Genomic DNA, 7,989 nt, shown 5'->3' on the forward strand with positions numbered 1-7,989 from the left:
AAAGACTTCGGTTTCCCGGACGCTGCTCGGCGGGTCATGGGAATAACACCGCCGGATCGCCAGTAGGCATCATTTATGGTCGGAACTACGACGGTATCTGATGGTCTTCGAACCTCCGACTTTCGTTCTTGATTAATGAAAATATTCTTGGCAAATGCTTTCGCTTTGGTTCGTCTTGCGCCGGTCCAAGAATTTCACCTCTAGCGGCGCAATACGGATGCCCCGGCCGTCCCTCTTAATCATGGCCCCAGTTCCGACAACCAACAAAATAGAACCGGAGTCCTATTCCATTATTCCTAGCTGGAGTATTCAGGCGTGGCTGCCTGCTTTGAACACTCTAATTTTTTCAAAGTAAACGCTTCGGGCCCCCGGGACACTCAGTCAAGAGCATCGGGGAGGCGCCCCAAGGCAAAGGGGCTGGGACTGGCGGTAGCACGCCTTGCGGCGGACCGCCAGCTCGATCCCAAGATCCAACTACGAGCTTTTTAACTGCAGCAGCTTTAGTGTACGCTACTGGAGCTGGAATTACCGCGGCTGCTGGCAAAAGACTTGCCCTCCAATAGATCCTCGTTATAGGATTTAAAGTGTACTCATTCCAATTGCCTCGAAAGAGTCCTGTATTGTTATTTTTCGTCACTACCTCACCGGGTCGGGAGTGGGTAATTTGCGCGCCTGCTGCCTTCCTTGGATGTGGTAGCCGTTTCTCAGGCTCCCTCTCCGGAATTGAACCCTGATTCTCCGTTACCCGTGGTTACCATGGTAGGCACAGAAAGTACCATCGAAAGTTGATAGGGCAGACACCCGAATGGATCGTCGCGGTCACGGGGACGTGCGATCGGCCCGAGGTTATCCAGAGTCGCAACGCTTACGGGGAGAGCGCGGCAGGGGGGAGGCCGCGGAGGACCGTCCCGACGCCGCGCCCGGGACCCCGGATTGGTTTTGATCTGATTAATGCACGAATCCCTGGCGGTCAGCGCTCGTTTGCACGTATTAGCTCTAGAATTATCACAGTTGTCCGAGTCAACGGTTTGGAGCGATCAAAGGAACCATAACTGATTTAATGAGCCATTCGCAGTTTCACTGTACCGTCCGTGTGTACTTACACGTGCATGGCTTAATCTTTGAGACAAGCATATGCTACTGGCAGGATCAACCAGGTAGCCCCCCAACACGACTGGACCGCGTCGAGGTTCGGGAGAGGAGAGGCCTGCGGGAAGAGAGGGGGGGCGGCGGAAGAGCCCCGCGGCGGCAGGGCGCCCGGACGGAACGGGTATAGGCAGGGCGTGCGGCGTCCGGAGAGGATGCGGGATGGCATGGGGCTTCCCTGGGGGGGGCGGGGAACGGAGCCCTCGCAGCACCGGGGACATGTGCGGGAGGAGCGGCTCGCTGTGCGGTGCGTGGTCCCGAAGCGGCAGGCGTCTGGAAAACACCCCTTGCACGGGGAGGGCGAGGTGACTGGCCTCCGGAGGACGCCACGGCCGCCCCCGTCTCACCAACCGCACCCAAGGCAACACACAGGGTCGCTCGGGGAGATGGCGTGCGGGGGTGGGCCTATGTGGCGCCACCGTCTGGCTTAGACCTGCCTCCGCCGCGGGGGGTCCTCGACCCACCGGCGGACAGGCACGAGGATTGGGAGAGGGGGGCTGGCCGTCAGGGTCCGCCGCGGCTCCGGCACTAACCCGACGACGCGGAGGTCGCGTGGGTGGTCGTCGGCCAGGCCGTGTCGGCGTCGCCTTCCAGAGTAGTCCCTCTTCCCGCTCGCGCCCGTAACCTCAAAGGGATGCCCGAGCGGCTTTTCCTCCCAGGGCTGCTCCCCGCCCGGGGGCGGGAGCGCATGGGGAACCCCAGGTCGGCCTTTCACCGTACTCCCTACCTCTTGGCCCTCGTTCCTTCTCCCGTTCTCCATCTAACCCCTTGGCTCTGGGGTTTCCGCGCTCGCTCTCTCTCTCCTTCTCCCTGCCGAGCCGCCAGGGAGGATGAGGGTCGAAGGGGAAAGGTGACGGTCGGGCTGGGGCACACCACACGGTGAGAACCCCCTTCGCCTGCCTCCACACATCTGTCGTCCTCCCCACTGACGTAGGGGCCCGGGAAAAGACTGGAAATCGCGAAGCTCGGCAGTGGCGCGGAGACGCCACCCACCGCCGCCGCTGTCGCCACCGCCGCGGAGGCCGCCCTGTCGGACGCGAGGGGCGGCGCGGGCCTCCGCTGGCCGGTTACGCATCTGGAAGAAAAGGGCCGCCCTCGGAGAAGATCGGTGTGCTTCCCCGCACAGGAAGCGATTCGGACGACGGCCCCCACGCCTGGGTGGGTGGGCGCCACGCCGTTCGCCCGTGCGGGTCGTCGGACCGCTGCCTTCGCTCGGGTCGGGCCAATCTCCCCACGGCTCGGCCACCTCCGCGGACGGGAGGCGAGGCCGGCGTGCGCGCCCAAAGATAGGTGTCGAAAGCCCGGGGGTAGAGGAGGAAGGGGACCGCTCACCTTAAGCCAGCGCGAGCTCCAAAGCCCGGGCCGAGCGAGCGGCGCCACCTCCCCACCCGGGAGCGCTGCGCCAGATCGATCGGAGGAAGAGCAGGGGTGCGTGGAGGGACTTGCCCAAGTACGGAGGCTGCTAACCCCTGTCGTCGGGAAATACGTGCCCAAGAGTCCTGGAAGCGAGACTCGGGTACAGGCGCCCTTGCAGAGGGGGTACTGGATGTGGAACTGGGGTCAAAGCCACAAAAGCATCCGCCCTCATGGAGCCTCTCCCGGGCCTAAAAATCCAGATTTTAGCCTTGACGGCGCCCCCATGTGGAGAACCAGGGCCCGTGGGGGGGGTCTGGCCAGGCTCACTTCAACCCAGGAACACCTCTCTGACTTGGGATAGGCGACCGGCAAAAGTCCCCCCACGCAGCTGCGGAAGCCTGGGTTCAGCCAAGGTGCAGACCTCCAGCCGAACAGGGACTCATAGCCAAAACGCGTACCCGGGCCTACGGAGGTGAAAACCTGCTTAAATGAGTCAAAATGTGTCGGGGCTGAGAGGTACCTCTCTCTCATATATTCTGCCGGTGGTGTGCAAAACTGGGTCTTTGTATGGAGTGTCACCCTATACCCACTTTAGGGACGCATTCCAAAAAGTACCCGATCGCCTGGAACTGTCAGGCGGATTCGGCTCCCTGGAATTTCCTCATTCTGGTTCTTTTTCACTTTTTGTCTCTTTTGCGACATCTAGTGGGCAGGCTGCATTACTGCAACCAGGGACACCTCAAAACGCTTGGAACTGGGGAGCGGGCTCAATTTACTAACGTTTTGCGGGTCCTGGAAGTCAAAATTGTGACTTCTGAAAACGACTAAGTATGAAGGACTCATCGGGCGAATCGCTCTGGAACTGAAATCGGATGCGCTCACTCACATTTTCCCCTCTCTGGAAGTCTGACACAAGTTGAAAAATTTTCTAAGTCCACAAAAAAATTTTTTTCAACTTTTTTTCAATTTTCCCCCTGTGGGATATATATTTTACCCACACATTTGGAGCTCTCCTGGGATGCCCTCTAACATATTATAACCTCATTTTGTGGAAGTTTTCACAAAATTGTGAAATTTTCAAAAAGTCAGAAATTTTGACAAAAACGACTAAGTATGAAGGACTCATCGGATGAATCGCTCTGCAACTGAAATCGGATGCGCGCACTGACATGCTCCCCTCTCTGGAAGTCTGACAAATGTGTGAAAATTTTCTAAGTCCACAAAAAATTTTTTTTACAACTTTTTTTCAATTTTCCCCCTGTGGGATATATATTTTACCCACACATTTGGAGCTCTCCTGGGATGCCCTCTAACATAGTATAACCTCATTTTGTGGAAGTTTTCACAAAAAAGAGAAATTTTCAAAAAAGTCCAAAATTTTGCAAAAACTACTAAGTATGAAGGACTCATCGGATGAATCGCTCTGGAACTGAAATCGGATGCGCTTACTTACATGCTCGCCTCTCTGGAAGTCTGACACATGTGTGAAAATTTTCTAAGTCAACAAAAAAAAATTTTTTCAACTTTTTTTCAATTTTCCCCACGTGGGATATATATTTTACCCACACATTTGGAGCTCTCCTGGGATGCCTTCTAACATAGTATAACCTCATTTTGTGGAAGTTTTCACAAAAAAGTGAAATTTTCAAAAAGTCAAAAATTTTGACAAAAACGACTAAGTATGAAGGACTCATCGGATGAATCGCTCTGGAACTGAAATCGGATGCGCGCACTGACATGCTCCCCTCTCTGGAAGTCTGACACATGTGTGAAAATTTTCTAAGTCCACAAAAAAAATTTTTTACAACTTTTTTTTCAATTTTCCCCCTGTGGGATACATATTTTACCCACACATTTGGAGCTCTCCTGGGATGCCTTCTAACATAGTATAACCTCATTTTGTGGAAGTTTTCACAAAAAGGTGAAATTTTCAAAAAGTCAGAAATTTTGCCAAAAACGACTAAGTATGAAGGACTCATCGGATGAATCGCTCTGGAACTGAAATCAGATGCGCGCACTGACATGCTCCCCTCTCTGGAAATCTGACACGTGTGCAAATTTTCTAAGTCCTCAAAAAAAAATTTTTTTTCGACTTTTTTTCAATTTTCCCCCTGTGGGATATATATTTTACCCACACATTTGGAGCCCTCCTGGGATGGCCTCTAACATAGTATAACCTCATTTAGCGGAGATTTTCACAGAAAAGTGAAATTTTCAAAAATTTTGCAAAAACGACTAAGTATGAAGGACTCATCGGATGAATCGCTCTGGAACTGAAATCGGATGCGCGCACTGACATGCTCCCCTCTCTGGAAGTCTGACACATGTGTGAAAATTTTCTAAGTCCACAAAAAAAATTTTTTTAAACTTTTTTTCAATTTCCCCCCCCCGAGGGATATATATTTTACCCACACATTTGGAGCCCTCCTGGGGTACCTTCACACATATTTCCCCTCTCTATAGAGGAAGACTGGAGGGCCTCAGCCCAAAATTCTGGAACTGTTTCTGTACACCGCAGCACTATTAACCACTTCGCACCAGAGCCTGTTTTTGCCTTCGTGACCAGGCCAATTTTTTCAATTCTGACCACTGCCAGTTTATGAAGTAATTACTCTGGAACGCTTCAATGTATTCCCCTGACTCTGAGATTGTTTTTTTCATGACATATTGTACTTCATGATAGTGGTAAAATTTCTTCGATATAACTTGTGTTTATTTGTGAAAAAATCGGAAATTTGGCGAAAATTTTGAAATTTTCAAACTTTGAATTTTCATGCCCTTAAATCAGAGAGATATGTCACACAAAATAGTTAATAAATAACATTTCCCACATGTCTACTTTACATCAGCACAATTTTGGAACCAAAATTTTTTTTTGTTAGGGAGCTATAAGGGTTAAAAGTTGACCAGCGATTTCTCATTTTTCCAACAAAATTTACAAAAACATTATTTTAGGGACCACATCATATTTGAAGTCACTTTGAGGGGTCTTTATGACAGAAAATACCCAAAAGTAACAACATTCTAAAAACTGCACCCCTCAAGGTGCTCAAAACCACATTCAAGAACTTTATTAACCCTTCAGATGCTTCACAGGAATTTTTGGAATGTGGAAGAAAAAAATTAACATTTAACTTTTTTCACAAAAATGTTACTTTAGACCCAATTTTTTTTATATTCACAGGGGTAACAGGAAAAAAATGGACCCCAAATTTTTTTGTGCAATTTCTCTTGAGCGTGCTGATACCCCATATGTGAGGGAAAATCACTGTTTGGGCGCACTGCAGGGTTCGGAAGGGAAGGAGCGCCATTAGACTTTTTGAATGTAAAATTTGTCTGAATAATTAGCAGACGCCATGTTGCGTTTGGAGAGCTCCTGATGTACCTAAACCCCCACAAGTGACACCATTTTGGAAACTAGACCCCTTAGGGAACTTATCTAGATGTGTGGTGAGCACCTTGAACCCCAAGGTGCTTCACAGAAGTTTATAATATTGAGCTGTAAAAATAAAATTTTCACATTTTTCCCACAAAACTGTTTTTCATCCCTTAATTTTGCATTATCATAAGGGTAATAGGATAAATTGCACCATGAAATTTGTTGTGCAATTTCTCCTGAACACGCTGATACCCCATATGTGGAGGCAAATTACTGTTTGGGCGCATGGTAGGGTTTGAAAGGGAAGGAGCGCCATTTGACTTTTTGAATGTAAAATTTGTTTGAATAATTAGCAGACGCCATGTCGCATTTGGGGAACCCCTAATGTGCCTAAACAGTGGAAACCCCCCACAAGTGCCACCATTTTGGAAACTAGACCCCTTAGGGAACTTATCTAGATGTGAGGTGAGCACCTTGCACCCCCAGCTGCTTCACAGAAGTTTATAATATTGAGCCGTAAAAATAAAATTTTCACATTTTTCCCATAAAAAATGTTTTTCATTCCCTAATTTTGCATTATCATAAGGGTAACAGGATAAATTGCACCATGAAATTTGTTGTACAATTTCTCCTGAGTACGCCGATACCCCATATGTGGGGGAAAACCACTGCTTTGGTGTACTGCAGGGTTCGGAAGAGAAAGGAGCGCTATGTTGGCTGGGATAGGCAGCAGACACCATGTCACATTTGAAGAGTCGCTGACATGTCAAAACAGCAGAAACCCCCACAAGTGACCCCATTTTGTAAACTACACCTCTCAAGGAATTCATCTAGGGAAGTAGTGAGTATTTTTTAATTTTTAAATTTATACCATTGGGCAGTGAAAAAAGCATAATTATATTTTTACCACAAAAAAATGTTTTACCCTCAGATTTTACATTTTCACACAGGGCAATGGGTAAAAATGGTGCCGAAATGTGTCACACAATTTCTTCTAAAAGTGGCAATACCCCATATGTGGCTGTATCGTACCACTTAGCCATACGGTGAGATCTGGGGGGTACGGAGTGCTATTTGACAATTGGAGAACAAATTATTGTAGAATAGGCATTTGGATTTGGGAGCACAAAATTTTCTGAATTTCTTTTGGGGGGCAAGGGTCATTTTGCTTTTCCAGAGCCTTTCTGCTACCAGTAACTTGGAAGTCCCTTATATTTTTAACAGATGACGGACCTGAGTGGGGACTAGCTTTTTTTGAGGACTGAGTTGAAGCTTTTATTGGGAACATTTTACGTAACATTTATCCGGCGCTCTAGGCTGAGCACTTACATCGGGGTTTCCATCTAAATTTCCAAGTGATGTAATTCAGATGAAACCCCTGCAGGATCCATTCACTATAATGAGGCAGCAGAGTTACTCTCTACTCCGTCTGGCCTCTGTTTAGCGGTGTCCTTTTTTTCAGAAGTGCACAAAACTGTGGCTAACCGCACTTTTATGCATGCCTAAAACAAATGACACCGTGGGATCCCAGGCTAGACGGCGTCCACAGTGCCTATATCTGCCTCATTACAGGGAATCTTCCATCATGGGTTCCGGCTGAATCACGTATTTCAGAGATTTACACGGAAACTCTGGTGTAAGTGCTCAGCGCAGAGCACAGGATAAATATGAGCAGAGCCTTACTGGGATCTTTGGGAGACATAATAAACAAATCAGTAGCAGGTGAAGAATTGGTTTAATTTATTTTTTACGCCGTTCCTAGTGTGATATAACTGATTAGATTACTTTATTCTTCGGGTCGGTGCGATTACAGAGATACCAGATTTATATCGGGTTTTTATGACTGACAGCTGTCACACACTAAAATACGCTTTTTTTGCAAAATCTAGTTTTTGCATCACCATATTTTGAGAGCTATAATTTTTCCAGATTTCGGCCGACAGAGTCATGTGACGGCTTGTTTTTTGCGGGACGAGTTGACATTTTTATTGGTACCATTTTTGGGTACGTGACATTTTTTGATCGCTTTCTATTCTGTTTTTTGGGAGGTAAAATTAACAAAAACAAACACTTCAGGAATTGTTTTTTGAGTTTTTTTCTATGCCGTT

At 48.2% G+C, this 7,989-nt stretch overlaps 1 pseudogene; it reads right to left on the reverse strand.

The window, feature by feature from the left end:
- Positions 1 to 1,160, reverse strand: part of LOC141237388 (18S ribosomal RNA) — a 1,868-nt pseudogene extending 708 nt beyond the window's left edge.
- Between the last annotated feature and the right edge of the window lie 6,829 nt (positions 1,161 to 7,989).

The sequence above is a fragment of the Phyllobates terribilis genome, unplaced genomic scaffold (genome assembly GCF_046119375.1).
Source record: "Phyllobates terribilis strain yellow unplaced genomic scaffold, ASM4611937v1 Scaffold_731__1_contigs__length_746402, whole genome shotgun sequence".
NCBI classification, from domain to species: Eukaryota; Metazoa; Chordata; class Amphibia; order Anura; family Dendrobatidae; genus Phyllobates; species Phyllobates terribilis.